The 22877-nt window shown below is 47.7% G+C and overlaps 1 protein-coding gene across 3 annotated transcripts in view; it reads right to left on the bottom strand.

The window, feature by feature from the left end:
- LOC126547179 (cell division cycle and apoptosis regulator protein 1-like) overlaps positions 1 to 6997 on the bottom strand; it is a 261069-nt gene extending 254072 nt beyond the window's left edge. For 2 of the 3 annotated variants that reach the window (XM_050195056.3, XM_055062798.2), the window contains exon 1: positions 6896 to 6997. The gene's annotated coding sequence lies outside the window, so the exon portion shown is untranslated. Of the gene's footprint in view, positions 1 to 6886 lie in introns of all 3 variants that reach the window. The other variant, XM_055062796.2, reaches the window with a different exon arrangement.
- Between the last annotated feature and the right edge of the window lie 15880 nt (positions 6998 to 22877).

Below are 22877 nucleotides of genomic sequence, written 5' to 3'. Positions count from 1 at the left end.
AGGTTTTGTGAATACGTGCAGTGAACTTTGTTTCCAGTGACACTTTTTTGCCCTTCATCAAGCTGTATCTTTGCATTTGTATATTCCATTGTATCTTCGCATTTCTAATGTATGAGGGCGAGTCAAATGAAAGTGAGCCTACCCACCTTGTGCAATAATGGCTTGGTTCATTATGTGCAAGGCATGCGTGTAGCACGCAGCCATCTCTCATTTACAAAAGTGGCACGCAGGTGTGAGGATAAAGGTTCTTTAGAGCTCTCACACACTGGGCTGAACATGGTTGCGTGACATAATGGACACTCCAAAAATTTAACAGTGTGGTGTCGTGAGGTTTTTGACAGCTGAAGGTGTTTCCCAAAAAGAACTTATTCGCTGTATCGCTGCCGTGTTCATTGAACATTGCATTTCATTGGCCACTGTGAAGCATTGGAGCTAACGGTTCAAAGAAGGACGTGAAAGTTGCAAAGATGATCCAAAACTGGGCCAAAGTCACTGTGCAATCACCCCTAACACAGTTGCAAAGGTTGATGACCTGATTAGACAAGAACGGAGGATAAGCATCGATGAACTGGCAGAGCGTGTGACGTTCAGTTCACACAATAATTCATGAACATCTCGGTTATCGGCTCTTGTGTGCGCAATGGATGCCAAGATTATAGAAATCACCGCCAGAAGACAGAGAAATTCGATGCTGCCTTGACTCATCTGATCCGGTATCACAATGAGGGTGACAACTTCTCGTCAGCAGTTGTCACCGGGGATGAATCATGGTGCCACTATTATGAGCCTGAAACACGACGGCAATGCTTACAGTGGAAACATTTGAATTCACCACCCCCAAAGAAAGCAAAGGCCATCATTTCTGCCGGAAAGGTGCTGTTGTTGACGATTTTTTTTTTTTTTTTTTTTGAGATCAGGGGCCATTACTGATTGACTTTGCTAAACCTGGAGAGACTATCAATTGTTTCCGACATTGTGAAATGCCGGATCGGCTGCGTGTCGCAATCAAGAACAAACGACGTGGAATATAGACGAATGGGATCATCTTGCTCCACGACAATGCCCGTCCCCCGTCACTGATGTGGTTAACACAAAACTAGCAAACTTCAGGTGGGAAACGCTGCCACATCCGCCATACAGCCCAGACCTGTCGTCTTGTGACTTCCACATTTTGGGACAATTAAATAACCAGCTCAAGGGAATCAGGTTCGTGTCAGACGATGACGTGAAAGAGTCAGTTACCGACTCTTTGAAGCAGCAACACAAGAAGCTTTATGAGACTGGAATCGCGCAACTCGTTAGCCAGTGGGACAAATATCTAAATGCTCATGGAAACTACTTTTAAACAAAGCACGCCATTAGTCATATATTTGCATTGGCTTACTTTCATTTGACTCGCCCTCGTATATTTTGCGGAACTCCTGCTTTCTATACGGCCTCTCTATTGTGACTATAAATTTAGTGCGATTACTCACAATACACAACCGGTGACAGCTGCTTCTGCACAATACACTGGAACAAAGGACAGCGTCAGTGAGATTTTTTCCTGGCCATTGTAAATGTATAAAAATATAAACAAGGTTCTTGAATGACAACGTTTCATTAAAGTATGCGTCCTCAACTTGTTCATTCCATGGCCTTTACATTTTTCATTTTTTTTCTTGAACGTGCCAAAACCACTTTCTGATTATGGGGCCCGCCGTTGTAGGTGGGGTCTCCGGAAATTTGAACAACCTGGGGTTCTTTAATGTGCACCTAAATCTAAGTACACGGGTGTGTTCGTATTTCACCCCCATCGAAATGCGGCCGCCGTAGCCAGGATTCAATCCCGCCACCTTGTGCTTAGCAGCGCAACACTATAACCACTAAGCAACCACGGCGGGTACATTTTTCATATCAGCTGCACGCACTGCTTTGCTGATTTCGAACTGGTATGGTTGTAAAGTTCGTGTGATATTTTCTTTACATATTAAACAGACAAAAAAGCATGGAACCCTTGATATCAGTTATTTCTGGCACAATTTTGGGGAAATACGAGTATATTCTTATATGAGAAAATAGAAATTTTATTTGTCTTGAAAGTGCGCAGCATCTTTAGTAATGGCAGTGCAGTTATTCATGTATTTGATCCCTCAACAAATTCTATAAAGAGGAGGCCAAGCTGTCATAAGCAACCCCCGAACGAAATTTCTGGCGACGCCACTGCCTAGAACCATGATTTGTTCATTTACTGAACGTTTGTTTCACCATTTTTTGCTTGCATATTTGTCATGGCTTCATCATCTCTTTTCAAGAAGACAGACAAAAGAGAGATTATTGGTCTACAAGCTGCCCATGCCAAGCCATAAGAAGCTCAATGGTCATCATAATGACAACAGGTCCTCTTGAGCTATGTGCCTCGCCATGAAATGTTTGGAAGTTTACCAGATAGAGAGATGTGATCCCTGTCAGAAAAGCAGCAGTCTACAGTTTTGTGTCATACCGAGCGGGAATGCTAAAATTTGACATACAAGCTTACTTGCTTTTAAGACCGTTTTATGACATATGGAAAAGTAACATGCAGAGTCCAGACTTGTTTCTTTTCTAGTCATTACAACCACGATGACCAGAACAGAAACAACGTAGCAAGCTCCTACTTGCTAATGCACAAACTCTGTCATCTGCTTTTTGCAAATCAGCTTGGCAGCCAATGCCACCAACTATCACGTGCTCTTTCACAACGATAATTTGTTATATGAAAACGCAAAAAATTTTAGAACGACCACAAGTGCTTAGTGCCATTTTGAGGATATGACAATTCATGGTAACTGAAGCTCTGGCAGTCACTCTTACATAGTTCATGAACAGTTAGCATCAAATCAATAACTAGGCTAGCTCTGCACAGTACGATATGCTAGAAAAGGCAAGCTCACACAACCGGCCTACACCCCATTTCACAAACATGACAAATCACTAAACACAATTTTTCTTTCTCTTCAAAGAGCAGATGACAAACCTGAGCACAGTGTGTTCCCAAAAATGTTTTGAAATATACTTGCAGAATAATAAGTTTGGCTTAATATTCAGCCAATCAATGGCGAACTAGCAAGGGAAGTCTCAGCGTGGGAACTTATCTTCAAGGCCCTCACACGTTTGCTTGTTGAAATGTTGGCTCCAGGCTGAGGCTTCCCATGCTCACCTCTATTACTCAATTGAAATGTTCATCTCCTTGCAACTTCTTTGCCTTGTTTGAACACATAAACAGAGATTTAATTTTTTTTTCAACATGAAACCGTTAATTGCAATTTCCAAGGATTTGTGAGCTAACTGGGCTTGCTTCTATGTTTATTTAGTGCGCTTGCTTATTCACACAATCTTTGCAGAAATCCTTGTAAGCAATGTTGTCTACATAACATTCCTTACTTTCCTATGAATAATCTACTTGTGTCAAAGCCTTTACTGCCGCACCTGAACACTAAATGTGCAGCAGAAATATCAAGATCAGACAATATGTGCTGGAAAATCTTGCATAATGTTTTTTTTTTCCTACACTATGTACCTCTCGCCAATGTGTTATAAAAAGAATGGGACTTTGTTGCTTGAGCTTACCTTGCCAACACAACATCTTTGCCGATTACTATTTCTTTTTTTTAATCTAGCTCAAATCATTGAATGCAGACAATATACGTATAGTGCAAAACACATCAAGCAGCACTGTACAAAACTACAGTATGAGGGTAGCCCAGCACAAATATTGTTGCCCGAAGCTTTGTTCTCCCTGCTTTAACACAACGGGAAAAATTCGCTAGATTTCAGCTTTCAATTGGATTAAACATATGGCTATCTGTGTTTCTGTATATCGCAAACTCATTAACTGACTGCATTAAGTCCACCTGACCTGTACGAAAATCATTGGCATGTACTGCTTCATTCCCCATTGACAATAAGCAATGTAAGCTTACTTGTTTGAAGTGTTTTTTGCCAGCTGAGGCCTATCGGTTACCTGGCAACATAATAAAGATATCTGTAATCATGTTAGAGTACCGTACATATGAATACCGCCCCAACAGCGGTAACAAAACTCAAAACCAGCGAGTGAGCAGCGCGACCAGCCCCACCAGCCACTACAGCAGCAGCCATATTGCTCACTACATAATGGTAATGATATTAGCTTTGATTTTTGACAGTGCCATCTCTCGGTCGTATACTGCAGTTCACGACGCCACTGCTACTCTTATTTCTGTCGCACTGTGGAAGGTATAGTTTCCCCTCCCTTAAGTATTATAGGTGTTCTGTACTTCTGCATGCTTTCACCAACAGCCTCCTGATGGTACAGGAGCTATGGTCTGCTTTCTGCTAAGGTTGAAGAGCCATCTGAACCACTGAATCAAACATGAATGTCAACTGTTGTCAACGGACACTGGCACCATCATGTGTATATTCTGGGTGCCTGAAGACTGTGAAATCCCATGAATCAAGGTGCACATAAGGCAGCGAGCAAGATTATAGCTACCACATGCCTTAGCAACAACAGTGCCAGTCTCACTATCCTTTGATCCCTTGCTTGGAGCCCATGTGAAAGTTTCTACCCATACATGTGCCACCAAGGAATATTTGGTGCAACAGATACCAAGTGACCCAGATCCATTGCCACATGGACTCCAGGAGGGTGCCAAGTTTTAGTGCACAATTCCTATACTGGTGCAACATTAGCTCTGAGTGCCCTGCCTCATTGGCAAGCATAACATAGCAAAGATGGCGCCCACATCCACACACCTCCACCACTAATCAGCACTTCAGTTGAATGCCTGAAACACTGATAGGAGGTGGAGACGCTGATTGGGCATCCATTTTGCATGCTGTGCATGCAAAATGGATGCCCAACCAAGTATTTTGTCACCTGCTATGGAACTGCAGCAAGATCACTAATCCATGTTCCAAATGCAGGGGCTTGGTGGCTAAACTCAGGGTTTGGATCCAGCAACAACCCACCATGTCTATACCTAGACTGTGAGCACATGCATGCAATGGTACTCCACCATGCTGCATATGCACTGGCATCATATTCCCAAACTGTTACAACTCTCGATCTACATTAACAGCCTTTGCTTTTCATTTTGTGTTCCATTATGCTCAAGATATCTCTGAATTTTTATTAAGAAAATAGTAATTCATCAACCATGTTGTCTGGACTAGTGGTTTTCTTCATTTTCCCAATGCAACTTGTTGCATATTAAGATATCCTTAACCACATTCAACCTATTCAAGGCACACAGCAATAATTCAAATCTACATGATGTTATGAATCTGTGTAGTCACATCACTGAATAAACATACCGAAGACCCCCAGGGCTCAACAAAGAGCATATTAGGGAAATGAGGATAAACCAGGGGCTGCTAGCAGGAGGCATTTTATCCTCAGGTAAATTTACACTTGGACAAAAAAGCTTGCCACAAGAGACAGTATGCGGCATCAAGAGCAATGGTCAGAGAAAATTCGCACAAGTGTCACTCCTTCGACCTAGCCACTTACTGTGCAGCTATTTAGTCACTTCAGCAAAGCGTTCTTGCCGGGTGGCAAGTGTACCCGCAAGTGAAAAGCTCCATGCAAGCAGCCCCTGATGGCACTTTCTAAGATGCAGCAAAACTTCAACCCATCAATGAGTTACCATGGCATGCACGAACTTCAGTAGATACTCAGCAGAAAGCCTTGGCCAATGCTCCAATGCAGAGTGCGCAACAAATGCACTAACAAAAAATGTGTATAGTTAGCATAGTACAGGAGTTCTGTATACAACACTCACAATTTGCAGCTTGTACAATATTTATGCACCGTATATTTATGCACTTTAGTGCGTTTCGAAGGCAAAATGAAAAGCCAGTTTCTCCAAATATATATGTGCAAAAATAAATAAGAAGCGTATGTGCAAAGACGCACAAAGGTATTGCCAGCTTCATTAAAAATATGGGCACCTAAAGTTAAAGCTGGTGTCATTGCATATTTCAAAGCCACAGAAAGTCAAGTCGCTAGGCTTTTTTCTGTCCCTTTATCGTTTCTTCCATGGACAGCAACGAGAAAAGTTCGATTGCGAAGTCACCAATACTAAGAAAATTTGCACAAAGAAAGGCACACAACCAAGTGCGCGCACTCCATATCACTGATGAATGACTGCCTTCGCATCACAGTACCCAAAACTCTCTAGCGCTGCAGAATCCAGGCACCTACTACTACACCGTGCAACCACGTTTCTTTAGCAGATCACAAGCACGAAAATGACGACAAACACAAACTATCACCGCGAGCAACCTCAGGCTCCCCTGTGCTGCATTGATGCAGCAGCAACAGCCGATCGATCCAAGCGCAGCCGGTGTTGGACCACAACAAGACAGCACATGAACTCGTGCTACCTTATGAGGAATTTCAGTAGCAAAATAACGCACGCAAGTCAGCTGCATATTGCTCGGCAAACAAATAGAAAAGGCTGATCTCCTGGTGATTTTTGTCGTGTTGATGTATCACAGCGTGCGCAGATATCGCGCCACATCGACGCTACAGGGACGACCTGCCAGACCAGCGGCGAATAGAAGCCTAACGTAAAGCGGTGAACATTATTGCCAACAGTATTGCATTATTGTCAACCACAGCAACGTCGTTCTGTGACTGCCGTGAAAAGAAGACAATAAAAATAAATACAAGGAGGTGGCAACATCTTATTACACGTAATGCACAAACCGTGCACGTGAAGCCTGTTGGTGCAACACCGGCTAGCTGACGACCAGCGCGAGGACGCTACTATCTCTACACGCCAAACTACGCACTCTGGCACGACTCATCCGCCTATGCAGCGGGATGTGTAGACAGAGATCATGCTTGGTGATAACATAGGAATAAAACCGTTCAACCTACGGCACTCACAAAGGCAATTTCCACGTCGAATACCAAGCCTCCCAAGCCAAGCCACAGAACACCTCTACGGCCAAGCCCAAGCTACCAGAGGCGTTCTCAATGTTTCCGACCTACGATTTTCATAGCGCCTGTTCGCGCAACGTAGAACATAGGCGAAAAATGTTTTATTTTCGCATTTCTATATATTTTATATTGTTTTAATATTCAACTGTGATGTTGCATAATAAATATATAATCAAGTCCGCGTCTGTACTTTTTCTACACGGGATTTAAAAGAAATGATAAGAGAGAAAAAACGTTACGGGAAAATGCGCGCGAACGCGACTACAATTTAAACCAACGGCCTTTGACTTCAGATTCCAGTGTGACGAGACACGAGAGGGTGAACGTTAACGTTCGTAAGTGATCAAGCTGTCAATTCCCTAGGCCCAGGGGTTTTCTAGCAGCCTACATTACTGACGATTCAATCTAAGCGGCCACGTACTGTTATCAGTGAATGTGGCCCGAGTGTCCCAGCTAGCCCTGGTTAAGTCCCTGGATTTCAAAAAATATCTAGGGACTTCAGCCCCAGTGCCAGATGGCAGCAGGCTGAGCTGCGGCGGTGGTGCGTGGATGGAGGGCTGTGGAGGGGCTTTAGGCTGAGCTTGGTTTGAGCACGGCCCGACTCGACTCTCTCCTCCGCGCGCGGAGGAACGAGTGAGTCGAGTCCGGCCGTGGCTTGAGCAATACCTTTAGTTTGAGAGTCGGAGACAATCTACGTAGACAGCCAAGGAGACAGCCGAGACAGCTTCGAGGTTAAGTAATGGAACGCGTCTCGAGCTGTCTGGAAAACGCATGGGGGAAGGAAAAAACTGAGGAGAAAAGTGTGGAAGAAGTCACGCGGTATTTTTTTCGCTCTAGTGGCTATGCTTTCGGGGCACAACGGCGGTTTAGTTATGGTGGTGTGTGCTAATGCGTTTGCTGCCTCGTAGGTCTCGCATGGTCTCGCACCGAGGCAAAGGCGTCGTGTGTGCAGGAATGCGTTAGTCTCCGTGTTTTGTTCCGCTGTGTTATCTAGACCGCACTCTCCCAGCTGTTGTTGTGGTCAGGGAGGGCTCAAAGAAGTAAAAAAGAAAGCCGCTGAAAGAAATCTACAGAAAGCCACTTGAAGCCCTGGTAATGGGGGGTCTGGCTTCTCCAACAGCTACATTGATTGATTCGGGCTACTCTTTCTGACACACTAGGAACCTCAATAGTGCAATTGAGGTTACCAGTACTTTCAAGACTGCTTTCATTTATTTGGCCGTGAAAGATGTTTTCGCAGTGAAACAGATGCAAAATGAAGCGTTCGCTTCTCGCTTCCAGCGCTCTTCATCACGCCAGCATTTTGACAGCGAGTGCTGTGATCATCGAGTGAGATGTGTTGCCTGCGCGTTGTTACGATCGGCCTGCGGGGGCTGGCGAACTTCGGGAAAGCGACCGTCGAACTCTGCCCGGCCCGCTGCGATGGTGGTGGTGGTGAAAAACTTATTGATGAGAAGGCCAAAAGTAAAAACAAATTAAAAAAATTAAAAAGCAGCGTTGTGGGCGGATTTCAGGCTGCCGGTTATGGCGTCCAGGCCATGCCTAGTCGCGACGTCCTCCGCCCAGTTCACCAGCCGGAGTTGGATATCCGGCTCGGTGCTGGACAAAGCAGCCTCCCACTGCTGCGGATTGCTTAGGCGCCAAGAGGCAGGGGGCAAGTGTGCCGGGCAGGAGAACAGGACGTGAGCATAATCGGCGCGGGAGCCGTCACATAAGCGGCAAGCCGGCGAGTGCGTCCCGGGGTGGAAGAGGGCAAGACATGCGGGAGTAAGATAGGTATGGGCCTGAAGGTGGCGCCATAAGTGTTGGTGGGTCTGGGAAAGGGATTGGTGCGGATGACTCGTTTTGTGAAAACAAGAATGCGCCTCGTCAACAACCCGTTGGCGCCGGCATGTCTGCTGCGGCAACTTGCTTTGTAAGGACGACAGTACGCCGCGTCCCCAAGCGAGCGGCGCCGGGATGAGTAGACGCAGTCGGCAGACCAAGTATTGTTAGTGGATTCGCCGTCACCGTCACGGTTTGTTTGGAGCGGAAGAACTTCTGGAAAGAGGTGTTTTGCGGCGCCGTCTCACGGGTCTTAGAAGTCGCCAGTCAATGGACAGACGCGGCGGCCACTGTCTGCGGGATCAACTCTGGGACCAAGAGGCGCCTGCTCAGGGCAAGACCCGTGTCTGCGAAAACCCTCTCACCTTGGTGTGGTCAGTGAAACCTGTGCGGAAGTGAGTGTGTAAACCATCCCCCTCAAAGGCGGGTCGGCTACGATGATTTTGGACGCTCCGCACTGGTCGAAGGTTGAACGGCCGTTTTTCCTCACCTAGGGATCTAGAAAGGACAGAGTGTATTTAAGCAGCCGTTGTCGGCTGTTCAGTGTGCATTCACTTTCAATCATGCTAGGCTGGTGAACTGTGACGTTCTCATGTAGATACAGTAAATAAATCCCATATTCCTCATTCTCGATGAGAACAAGTCTCTCCCTTCAACAACGTCCTCAGCGTGGATGAGTTGGACGACGGCATGGGCCAGCTACCATCTATTTCATGCCCGACCCCAACCATTACAACTGGCTGACAGCGGTGAGACGGACTTTGCGACGTGGTGCTGTGCCTGCAGTGAGTGCTTGGTTCTTGCTTTGACTCTCTAGGCTTCATTTTGTGGTTGTTCTGTTTAGAACAGTAGGGAAGCCGCATATTTGATTGTTAGCTAGGTTGTGTTTACCTAGGTAGGTTTAGCGAGCAGGATCAAGGCAGTAAAGCAGCAATCATGGAGCTAAGGACACTGCTGAGAGACGAATTGTTGATTGTTGGTGAGGAACTGGGCCGAGAGGTACACAAGGAAATGCTAAAATGGGAATTATTGAAGCTGATTTCCGAAAAGGCCGGTGAGGAGGACATTGAAATTGGGCTAGAACTTTTTAGGAAAAGAGAAGAACGGGACAGAGAGGAACGCGAGTTGAGAAAAATGCAACTTGAGCTTGAAAGAAAACGTTTGCAGTTGTCTCAAGGAAGTGAAGGGGCTCTGGGACGATCAAGTGAGGGAGAATCATACCGCATGGACAGGCTGTTAAAGTCATTTGAGGTCGGGAACGACATAGGCTTGTTCCTAAGAAATTTTGAAAGGACTTGCGAGAAGATGAACTTCGGTCCGAGTACATGGCCACAGCGGTTGCTGTCTATGTTGCCGTGTGAGGCTGCTGAAGTAATCGCCAGACTCAGTGCGCAGGATGCATATGATAATGCAAAGGTTAAGGCTAGTCTTTTGAAGAAGTACCGCCTTTCAGCCGAAGCTTCTCGGCAAAGGTTTAGAAGCACAGGCAAGAAGGATAGCGAAGGATATCCGGAGTTTGAATATAGCTTAAAGGCCAACCTATAGTCGAGTGGTTGAAAAGCACGGAAGCGTACGAGAGCAGAGACATGATTGTTGAATGCATGTGTCTAGAGCAGTTTTACAAAAGCATCCCACAATCTGTGAAGCTGTGGGTGCAAGACAGAGGAAATGTAAACACTGTGGAAATGGCGGCTTAATTAGCCGAAGAGTACGCAACGCGTAGAAAGCTGAACGCCGAGGACGGAAATAGGGACGGTCGAAATGGACCGCGGAAACCATTTCCGTTCAAGAAGGGTTCGCAAACTAGACGACTTGAGCCTGTAGACGTGGAGGAAAAGCCCTCAGAAAAGAGCGAGAAGTCAAACGGGGAAGCCGTACAAAAAGAGCAGAAAAGAAAGTTCGAATCTTTTCGACCGATCCGCTGCTATAAGTGTCACAGACTCGGACATATCGCAGTAAACTGCGGGAAGCCTAGCGTAGTTTTCTCCTACGTGGATAAAAAAGACGAGAATATGGAACTTTTAAGCCCATATCTTCACGACCTGCAAGTTAATGGCAAACCATGTCGGGTGCTGGGGTACAGTGCCGCCACTACGGACATTGTCCATCCGTCTTACGTGACGGTAGATGGCTTCACTGGAGAAGTAGCATGGATCAAACAGGTGGTAGGAGAACACAGCGTATGTCTGCCCATGGCCAAAGTGAAAATCAGTGGACCGTTCGGGGAGCTCGTGACCGAGGCTGCAGTTTCCAAATTTTTGTCGCTGCAGTACCCTTACATTTTTTTCGAATCGGTCGGATCAGTTACTGCGTGACAAAGGGCTTAAACTGGGAGAGGTAGTACAGGCGTTGACGCGAGGCCAAGCTCGTAAAATCGCGTCGCTTTCGGCTGAAAATGCAAAAGCTGCTCCAGCGGAAGTAGTAAAAGAGGTAACTTCAGTAACCGAATCCGAGCTAGGCTCGAGGGACAAAAAAAAATGGTTGAGGAAACACTGCCAGCTGACCAGCTCAATGAGAGCATATCACTAGGGTGTCAAAGTTCACGCATGCAGGAAGAGCCAGCTGACGCACTCGCATGCGACACAGGGTCGTTACTATCACCGGCCTCAAAGAACTTTGATCAGCTCTTACGTGTGGACAGAGATGTCACTGGCAGCCGAGCAAATGAATGATGACAGCTTAGCTAAATTGCATCACACAGCTAAAGAAGGCATTGTTAGGCGCAACGTGACGATACAAGAGAGAGGAGGATTGTTGTATCGGCACTACAGAGACCAAAAGGGTAGGATTTTAGATCAGTTAGTCGTACCTAATAAGTACAGGGAGGACCTTTTGAGTCTCTGTTATGGAAGTGGGTGGTCTGGCCACCTAGGCATAAACAAATCAAAGGAAAGATTGATTATGGAATACTACTTGCCTGGCCCTCCAGGGAAACAATTACACATCACCACATTGGATCTACTTAACACAGACGAGGGACTATAACGACGCCCTCTGCAAAATTTGTAAGCAAAAAGGTGCACTAGACCATATAATATGGGAGTCTGCTGGCTCCCCAGGGGCCAAGGAAAACATTGACAGTAGAGAAGCCTGGGAGGCCTTGCTCCAGAGCGAGGCTGAAAACGACCAGCGTCGAGCAATCCGCCTGGCCGTTGAGGCCGTGAAGACTCACCGTTCTCAACGCGCGGGGACTGCTTCGTCCTCCCCCCCCCTACCTATGTGTAGGTTAAGAAGCGGGCACCCCAGCTCAGTGGAATAACAAAGTTTTCAATCAATCAATCAACTACTTGCCCGGCTTCTTCAAAGACGTAGAAAACTTTGTAAGATCATGCGACGTCTGCCAGCGCTCGGGTAAACCAGGAGAAACATGGAAAGCTCCACTAAAGGTAGTGCCCTTAATAACAGAACCTTTCAGACGACTTGTGATAGACACGGTAGGGCCTCTGCGAAAGACAAAGTCGGGTTATTACAGATACTTGTTTACCATGCTGTGTCCGGCTACCAAGTTTCCAGAAGCAATCCATTTGAAAGAGCTCAGTTCCACTGAAGTAGTAGACGCGCTTTTGATAGTGTTTGCACGAGTTGGTTTTCCAGCCGAAATTCAGGCAGATCAAGGGTCAGTATTCACGAGCGCACTGACTTCCACATTCTTGCAAAAGTGCGGGGTAAAGTTAATACACAGTTCTGTCTATCACCTTCAGCCAAACAGTGTAGAGAGGTGGCATTCGGTGCTTAAGCGAGTTTTGCGTGCGCTCTGTTACGAGCACAAGGAAGACTGGGAGAACTGTCTGCCGGCAACTTTGTTTGCTTTGCAAACGGTTCCACATGAGGCTACAGGGTTCTCGCCAGCATAACTAGTGTATGGGAGGACACTCCGTTCTCCACTGAGAATGTTAAGAGAGATGTGGGAGGAAAGAGCCCAGGCAGCACACCAGCATTGGTCCAACAATGGCCCAATGCTGGCAGAAATTGGTACCAATGTTGGACCAATGTTGGCATATTGGCAAAGTGCAACCCAATCCAATGTTGGCCCAGCGTTAAAGCCAAGATTGGACCAATGTTATGCCAATGCAGCAGCCATTGTGCTGCCAGCGTAGGACCAGCGTTAAAGCCAAGATTGGACCAATGTTATGCCAATGCAGCAGCCATCGTAGGACCAGCGTTAAAGCCAAGATTGGACCAATGTTATGCCAATGCAGCAGCCATCGTGCTGCCAGCGTAGGACCAGTGTTGAGCCATATCGTTCCATTATTAATGCCAGCTTTGAGCCAATGCCCTTTGCATGACGAATATTCTAGATATGCTGGCTTTAGAGCACGCACACATTCTTACCGCAAACATTTTGCTAGCGGCATTTTTTGTAGCAATTGTCCCCTTACCGTCTTCCTCAATAGTAGCTAGGAAAGCTCGACAAAAAGATGTCAAGAAGCAGAAGTCATATATGCTTGCAAATAATAATAAAAGAATACTGAAATTGACGTTTATGACAATTTATTTGCGAATAAATTTTCGCAAACAGGCATTTTCCGTGGACCTAGATGGGTGACGCTCGGTTATCTTCAAACAGTTTATTTACAGGCACTGCCCTCAGGATAGGAATTGGGCAAGGTGCCGAGGACGGTGGGCTGGCCAGGGGTTTCAGGGCAGGGAGCTGACGTCGGTAGGCAGGTTGGTCAGTGCTTGGATTTCGGCGGGCTGATCAGGCCCCACGAGGACCACGATAACGCCGTGGTTTCGTTGATATTGCTACCCTATCCCATAGCGACTTCACCATTACTTGGAGGAAATGCTTGCACTGTAAAATAAAAAGAAACATTATCAGAGATGTTGGTATGACAAATGTATGTGGCAGCGTTTTCATTTGAAAAATCGCCATACTGCAACAATATTATAAGTCTGATCAGAGAGTTCGAAGGGGTGAATCAAGAAACTTTCTTGCAAGAGATTTGTCAGGTAACACTTCTTAATATTTCGACATATATGGCATATCTTGTACAAGGTGCAACGTAATATTTAGAACAGACATAAAATGCACAGGATCCGTCCGCCTTGTTTACAGCCCACACCTAGTCAGCGTAGCACTTTATAATTGAAAAATTGCAGCAAAACCTGCTACAGCACTAAAAGCTTAGTTTCAGACTGCGTAGACACAATGCGATCTTCGTGCGAAATTTTTAATGTGGAAACCGAGAAGTTCCGTCAGGAAACACTAGTAAAAGAGGCATTTATTATACGAAAAGAAAGAAATACTGTCGGCTGGAAATGATGCTTGACCTAGAACAGTGAGAAGAAGCGTGGTTCCTCGGTATCACTAGCAGGATCAGGCCGCGCGGGTGGCTTGATAAAATCATAGTCCTGGAATTTGGGTGAAATTCACAGAGATTTACACGTGGTTCTACTCCGGGCACTATTCAAAGGCTGCAAATAAAAAGAGCTATGTAATTACAGGCACTCTACATTAGCCAGGCCTGTTTCAGCAATATATATACCGCGTGATATTGCTTGGGTGATATTGCTCCTTATAAAACTTATAACATGCGCAAAACAAATGCACTCACCATTGTAAGATTAATGCTCCATGCGATGTGTATCCGAGTTCATCCCACATCGAAGACGGTGGCCACGAGCGCCGACTTTTTTTCTGGTTGTTGTTTCGCCTATATTAATTCTAACACTCACGAAAATTCGTGGCCACTTTGCTGTGTATTTCAAGATGCAGGCTTCTCAGTAGGAATGACGACCGCAAGCGAGCATTTTTCACGATAGGAGTGCGCTGACAAACACGGACAACACGGCAAGCACTCAGGCGGTGTTGCACCCAGTCGGCGTGCTAGCGATGCATGGAAGGAAAGAGTGAAAGGAAAGGGTGAATGAAGAAAACGGTGTAAACGCCACTTTCCCCAACTGGACCTAGCCCGACCGCGTTCCTTCGGCGGCAGCGACGGAGGGAGACAAGGAGGACAATAGTGACCCCACTGCTTTTCCCTGTATTCCGAGAGCAGCCAATTCGACACAGCAGCTTATAGCTGCCTGAGTGCTTGGCTGATAGCTTTGAACAGGCTCACGTGGGTGTGTGGAGGAGAGGCGAGTGGGGGCTTAAGGACGAAAAGTTAGGCGGAAAAAAAAAATCCGGAATGCGCCGTGCCAACTACAGGCAAAGACAAGAGGAAAAGCCAAAACGTGCAATAATTTTTTTTTTCTGTCAGGGGCATTCATACAAGGAGCTTACTAAACATGCACAAAAAAACAAATATATTGGAATAGGAGCATGATGATTATGTCACCTCAACACGCCATGCATGCTAAACAAACAAGCAAAAGTTTCACTAATACATATGCGCTCCATCTCGATGCAATATAAAACGGTTCCATCAACTCTGTGGCACTGTAATGATCGATTCCCCTCGGAATCCTGATCATCCAAAGCCGCGGAGCGTACATGCAAAATATACAATGCGCAGACAAATTCGCAATACCATTGCTTCTTATGGAAAGCTCATGTTCACATGCACGATCAATGAAGCAGCGGCTAATTTTATGCGACTTCCCCTGCTTGCTACGTGGTGCACTGGCTTTTCTCTTTAGGGGGCGCATTTCGCTGAACGCGAAGTACAAAAATGGCGGTGTACCATGCATGGAGTTGACACGGGAGAGCATATTTCTGGTTCCTGCGCAGTGTGCCTGTGATCAGTGCATTAGTTTTCAAAACACGTTATTCAATATCAGCAAGTCGTAGAGCACTAAAAACCGACAATGGGAAAATTGGCTTATTACGGGCCAATGTCCTCCAATGAAAGCCAACTATTAACCCATATTGGCAAATCCGTTCGAAAGTCGGTCCAATAATTCCCGCCTTGTTGAACGGCAGTGCCAATATTGTTTACTCACTGTGTAATGTGGGCCAACATTGGATCTCTATCAGAATGGCACAGCCAATATTGTTTACTGACTGTGTATTGTGGGCCAACGTTGGATCTCTATCAGAATGGCACAGCCAATATTCGCGCTACGCTGTTAACCTTAGGCCATCATTGGGCCAGGATTCAGAATGGCACTGCCAATATTGGAACCACGCTGTTAATCTTGGGCCGTCATTGGGCCAGGAAGTGCCAATATGTTTCCAACGTTGGCCCGACCTGACGTGCCGCCTGGGAGGGGAGAGTCCAACAGTGGTTGAATACGTGCTAAATTTGCTGGAACGGCTAAGCGCAACCCAAGAACTAGTCGGAAAGAACATGGGAATAGCTCAAAAGAACGCCAAATTCTATTACGACAAGAATGCGAGGCTTCGAACGTTTAACGCCGGAGACCAGGTAATGATCCTAAAACCTTCAAGAAAGAACAAGCTTGAAGTTCACTGGGACGGACCCGTTAAAGTGTTGCAAAAACTTACAGATATTAACTATGGTCTCAAAATGTCCGGTTGCAGGAACGAGGTGAGGATATACCACAGCAATTTGATGAAGCCGTACGCAGAGCGGAGCGGAGTCGTTAACTGTATCATCAAGTAGCAGGATGGCACTAGTACCGAGTTTAATGAGTATAGGGCGACCTCCAACTCTGAAATCAGCCTAGAAGAAGTGGTAAAACATTCGGTAAGTTCGCACGCTCTTAGACCCGAGCAGATAGATGAGTTAAAAGGGCTGTTAGGGGAATATCTCGACCGATTCAGCGATCGGTCAGGTAGAACCGAACTAATAACGCATGAAATAGAGCTGACATCAACCGAACCCGTAAGATCAAAGCCTTACAGGGTGTTTCCACGACAGAGAGAAATTATGGAGGCAGATATAGAGCGCATGCTAGAGTTGGCAGTTATTGACTGAGCCCGCTGAGAGTGACTACACGTCACCGCTAACACTTGTAGAAACCCCTAACAAGGACCCGCGTCCGTGTGTTGATTACAGGAAGTTAAATGCCATCACTAGGGATCAGCTGTACCCAATCCCCAACATTGAGGAACGAATCGAAAGAGTTAGCGCTGCTAAATACATTTCAACTATAAATCTCGTTCGGGGATACTGGCAAGTTCCCCTTTCAGAAAGTACCAGCCGCTATGCCGCATTTATCTCACCTGTAGGCACTTTTGGCCCTCTCGTCCTCAGCTTTGGGCTGAAGAACGCGCCGTTTAGCTTCTCTAAGTTAATGGATATTGTCCTAAAAGACTTGCAGGAGTTCGCCTTGCCATATCTTGATGATGTAGCAATTTTTTCGGACAGCTGGGAACGGCACGTATCGCACCTCAAACAGGTGTTCTCGCAGTTGTGGGAAACAGGCTTAAGGATGAAGGCGGAAAAGTGTAGGTTTGGCTGCTCGCGGGTTACTTATCTGGGCCATGTTGTCGGCCAGAGCACGAGACCGCCGGCCGAGCTGAAAACAGCTACGATTGGAGATTTTTCACAGCCGCGCACGAAAACAGGCATTCGTTCATTTTCGGGACTTGTGGGGTACTATCTACGGTACATTCCGAATTATTCGCTAATAGCAAGTCCTTTAACGGACGCCCTCCGAAAGGGACCACCGAGTAACGTGCACTGGCATAAGGACAAAGAGAACGCTTTCCAAGGTTTGAAAACGCTATTGGTTTCTCGTCCTGTGCCTCGCGCGCCAGACTACACAATGGAATTCACAGTTCAGTGCGACGCAAGCGACAGGGGTGTGGACGTGGTACTTAGTCAGGTCGGCGACGATAATGAGGAACATCCTATCCTCCATGCCAGCCGTAAACTAACTGTAAGGGAGGAAGCCTACAGCGCTTCAGAGAAGGAATGTGCTTGTTTGGTTTGGGCAGCCCAGAAGTTGTCGTGTTGCTTGTACGGATCGAGGTTCATCTTCGAGAGCGACCATTGTCCTCTGACATGGCTCAATCAAATGTCACACAAAAATGGCCGCTTGCTCCAATGGAGCCTTACTCTCCAAGAGTACAACTTCTCCGTTAGATATAGGAAGGGAAAGTTGCATAGCAATGCGGATGGTTTGAGCAGGCTAATTTGAATTCCGCGTTTAGGGATTCCGCCTAAATTTTGCGGTTGTTATTGTTAATTTTGTTAAGCCAAGAAGTTCCCTCTCATTTAGCAGGACTCCCTCCATGATTGCTCAATTTGTCAGCACGAAATTCCTTCAAAAATTGGCGTCGCGAAATGCAGCATTTGTTGTTTCTGCACTTATGTTTTCTTTAAGCCTAGCGGGTCTAAAGTGAGATCCAAGATACGTGATCTCGGCGCAGAGCCGTGTTGTGAGGTTCGTTTTGCAGTTGCCTGTCCTTGTTGGATGTTTTGGAGCGGTATCATCATTTCACAGTTGGTCGCTGCAAGCCATCTCCCCCTTGCCACCAGCCATTCTCTTCCTGCCCAGCGGTTATCAGCACTGGCCAGTCGAGATTTTCCGGGCCAAGGAGGAGCTGTTACGATCGGCCTGCGGGGGCTGGCGAACTTCGGGGAAGCGACCATCGAACTCTGCCCGGCCCGCTGCGATGACTCGTTTTGTTAAAACAAGAATGCGCCCGTCAACAACCCGTTGGCGTTGGCATGCCTGCTGCGGCGACTCGCTTTGTAAGTACGATAATACGCCGCGTCCCCAAGCGAGCGGCGCCGGGATGTCTAGACGCAGTCGGCAGACCAAGTGTTGTTAGTGGATTCGCCGTCACCGTCACGGTTTGTTTGGAGCGGGGGAACTCCTGGAAGGTGTTTTGCGGCGCCGTCTCACAGGTCTTAGAAGTCGTCAGTCAATGGACAGACGCGGCGGCCACTGTCTGTGGGGTCAACTCTGGGACCAAGAGGCGCCTCAGGGTAAGACCCGTGTCTGCGAAAACCCTCTCACTTTGGTGTGGTCAGTGAAACCTGTGCGGAAGTGAGTGTGTAAACCCTCCCCCTCAAAGGCGGGTCTGCTACGATGACTTTGGACGCTCCACATTGGTCGAAGGTTGAACGGCCGTTTTCCCTCACCTAGGGATTTAGGGAGGACAGAGTGTATTTAAGCAGCCGTTGTCGGCTGTTCAGTGTACATTCTCTTTCAGTCATGCTAGACTGATGAACTGCAACATTTTCATGTAGATACAGTAAATAAATCCCATATTCCTCATTCTCGATGAGAACAAGTCTCTCCCTTCAACAACGTCCTCAGCGTGGATGAGTTGGACGACCGCATGGGCCAGCTACCATCTATTTCATGCCCAACCCCAACCCTTACAGCGTGCCTGACATCGTGCTTGTCATAGGCGTATATACCGGTGGGGGTGCGAGGCGTGCCCCTCCCCCTACCGCACAGTCAGAAGAAAAGGGAAAAGTATGCCAATTGCGCCCCTCCACCTAGACACACACACGCTGACGCCAAGTTTTCTCTCAGAATTACGCCCACATAGGTACGATTTCTTTATTACGTATCCTCTGCTTCGGCAGCTAGGATTGTCGTTCGGGCGTCGCCGCCACGTGCTGTAGCAGATGACGCTCGGCCAACCGCACTAAAAACGCCTGCGGTACGTGCCTTGCAAGCTTGCATTGCTGAGAAAGCTGTCGCTGGCCGGTCCAAAACAAGTTTAATCTACCGACCCTTGCACCATCCCGTGTTTGTTGGGGCCGCCTAACCTAACCATCTATGAAAACACAAAATCACACTTGCTGTCTATAATTTACCGGTATTTAATCAATGTTGATATTTTAGCGATGTCGCTAGATTTAATGACTTTTTGTCTGTTTACAGCAAGAGAGAGAGAGAAAAACCATACGGGAAATGGAGGGAGGTTAACCAGGCTGAGCCCGGCAGGAAGAGAGAAGTTCACACATTGGGCAGTTACACGGTATTAGATCTTGCCGTTAAGTGCGGGAGTTGGCCGACGTTGAGGAGGATATTGAGAACTGAAGGTCTATTTACATTATTTACGGTAATAACACAAAGTAATGAACAGTCATAAAGTCATCGACGGCCGGCAGCAAATGGACGCTGCGGCCCGTGGCAAGAAGAATGAATGAATGAATGAATGAATGAATGAATGAATGAATGAATGAATGAATGAATGAATGTCTCTTCTACCTGTCTCTCGCTTGTAACCCCTTCGGTCTCTCGGGGTCACGTCATTTTCGGCCAATCTTTGAGCCAGCTCAGGTGTCGTCATTTTCCTCCAATGGTAGGCGCCCGTGCAAGTGCCGTCACATTCGGCCCATGGGGTCGCTCCAAGGCTCCACTGTCCGATGGGTGACTTGCCACCGGCGTTGCCTCCTTGCCAGCAAGCGCTCAGCTGGAGGAGACGGGTTGTTCTCGAACGACCTTTCAAAGAAGCAAAACAGCTTTGCTCGGGACCAAGATCAACTACCTGGAACCGGGCCAGCCTCCCGTTGCACTTTCGGGAAGAGTCAAGCGGGGGGGGGGGGGGGGACAATAGCTCGACGTGCGGCGCGTGAGGTGGGGATCCCCAACCTGTCCGACGGGTCCGGCAACGTGGTAGACGCGCCCCTGCGCACCATAATTGGAATGCGACGGTGATTGGATGTGGTCGGGGAACTTGAGTGATGCCAGGATAAGGGATAAGGGTCCGTCTGCCACAACGGACAAGGGTTCGTCGCTGAGTTAGTCACAGACGTTCATACAGGCTGGTGCATTTCAAAAAACTCAGCAGCGCCTTTCTAGCCTTGCACATAGTCACGGCTCGCGCGATTATGGGGAACGGGCCGACGGCCTCGTCAAAATTGTTCTCAAAACGGACGATTTATGACCAGTGCGGGAGTACCTCGTTCAGGAGACGTTTGAGCAATTAGCATAGACACTGCCATCACTTGTCAGCCGCACAAATTGGCATGTCCAAGCCGGAGACGCGGTCAGTGCGATGATACGCTCATCACCTGTCAGTGTACGACCGGAGCCAGCGTACGTTCCCCTCCTTTCCCTGTTTGTGCCCAGTGATGTACCTGCGTTTCTGACCAAGTTCCCTTTTTAGGGAAAGGGCAACCGACCTCCGGATCGGTGGCACCTGGGGGTAGTGGACTGTCCATTTCGGCCGCTGCCGACTACATGCAGCTGTACGAGAGGCGAAGCGACCAGCGGCCCTAGCCAATCAACAGCAGCCGAAATGGACAGTCCACTAGGCGAACTTTTACAGAATACCCCCCCCCCCCCCTGATGTCATCGGTCTCCTGATGCCGGATTGGGGGAAGTGACTGAACAATGATCACGCAAGACATAAAAGGAGCAACGGACGGCGGGAGTGATCGGCGACTACAACTTCATCATGAACTTTTCTGTATGGGGCTCTTGCATTGCCCAGGGGGCGCTGCAAAAATGGTGCTAAAAAGCGCCCTCTGTCCTCCACTGGGTAGTACCAAGCTCGGTCGTCTGCTTCGGAAAGCACGTTTACAATATGGACCCGCCACTTTCGGTTTTGTTGTACCGCGGCTTGCAGCGAATATCGGGCGCCGAAGATTTTTTTCAGGGGTGGCACGCTGCATAAGGGCAATAACTTATGCAACGCCGAATACGTGTACACGGTTCAAGAAATAAGCGGCGAAGTTTTAGCGCGGTGTCAATCGCAAGTGAAGCGAGTCGCGTACGAAGTTGAACTTAAGGTAAAGTTTGCACGCTGCTAGATTCAGGCGTACGAACGCGAGGAAATGCTCGCTATAAATGAATTCACAGCGGTGATAAGCCGGCATCATGTGTACGGAACTGCTCGAGCGCACGACGTACGCGCGGCGACTGCAGCGGTCTTTCAGCATGCCGCGATGTACGAACTGCTCGAGCGCACGATCGTACGCGCAGCGACGGCAGCGGTCTTTCGACATTCCGCGAAACGGCGGGCCTCCTGCAATTTTTGTTGACTGCATGCCGCTAGACAAATACTTATGCCTGCTGCACTGTAGTAGCGGCCATCTGTCCCTTTAGCAATTGATAAATAACGGATGCAATGCTATGAGCTCGCAGTAACGTACGTGCGAGCTCGTGCGCTGCTCGCTTGATGTAGCTTTTAATGACAGCGCTCGAACATCGATGTGCTGCAATCAATACTACCTTGCTGCGCTGCCTCAGCGAGCTGGCTTGATGTCAAGGATAAGCACATTTAACTCTCTAACCTGTGCTGCTCGTAGTGGGGTAGTGAACTGCCACCGAATCAGCCCGACCATTTGTGCTCATTTGCACGCACCACTTCGCGCGGGTCGAATTGTTAATTGTCGCTGTGGCCGCGGGTCTCGAATCGTGAATCATCAGCCATGCATGCTGCTATGTCGGTCTGCCGTCGGGACTGTAGGTGCAAAAGACCGAATTTTAGAATGCAGATAAGCAAGGTTCAAGACAGGCGAAGCAGTCAGCATGACGCGAAGTTTCGCTTACCCAGCGCGACGAACTACAGCTAACCAGCGCGCCCGACGCTCCGCTTCGTGAGGCCTTGAAGGAAAACGGTAGAATCTGATGTTGGGATTCAGGCCTTCTTGTTCATGGCAGCCGACGACGCAGAAGTAACGACGGTGACGCTTTTTCGAGGCTGAGCTAGGTCTCTCCGGATCGGAGTCGCCGATTCCTTCTGCTTCCAGCATTACGTCTCACGGAGAGTCCGTTTTTGTTAAACTATAGGCTGCGACCAGCTCGCAGCGTGGTCGGCGTGGTCTGTGAGAAGTGACGAGCCTTTTCGCACTCGCAACAGGGCAGAAAAAAGTGCGAATCGACGCAAAACTCGGCCTAGAAACGTGCTTCGCCACAGCCAGGGCTCAATACGACAAATACGACCCAAGTTGGTACGACCCAGATGTCGTTTTCCGCGCCGCCACCAGGCGCCGCTACTATACCTCAAACTCCAGCGCAAGACGCCCATTACTTTGCATGTCCTTGTAAACCATCATCATCATCAGCCTGGTTACGCCTACTACAGGCTAAAGGCCTCTCCCATACTTCTCCAACTACCGCGGTCGTGTGCTAATTGTGGCCATGTTGTCCCTGCAAACTTCTTAATCTCATCCACCCATCTCACTTTCTGCCGCCCCCTGCTACGCTTCCCTTCCCTTAGAATCCAGTCCGTAACCCTTAATGACCATCAGTTATCTTCCCTCCTCATTACATGTCCTGCTCATGCCCATTTCTTTTTCTTGATTTCAACTAAGATGTCATTAACTCGCGTTTGTTT

Source organism: Dermacentor andersoni, chromosome 1 (genome assembly GCF_023375885.2).
Source record: "Dermacentor andersoni chromosome 1, qqDerAnde1_hic_scaffold, whole genome shotgun sequence".
NCBI lineage: Eukaryota > Metazoa > Arthropoda > Arachnida > Ixodida > Ixodidae > Dermacentor > Dermacentor andersoni.
Note: the sequence above shows the minus strand (reverse complement) of the source record. Positions and strands in the feature narration are given on the sequence as shown.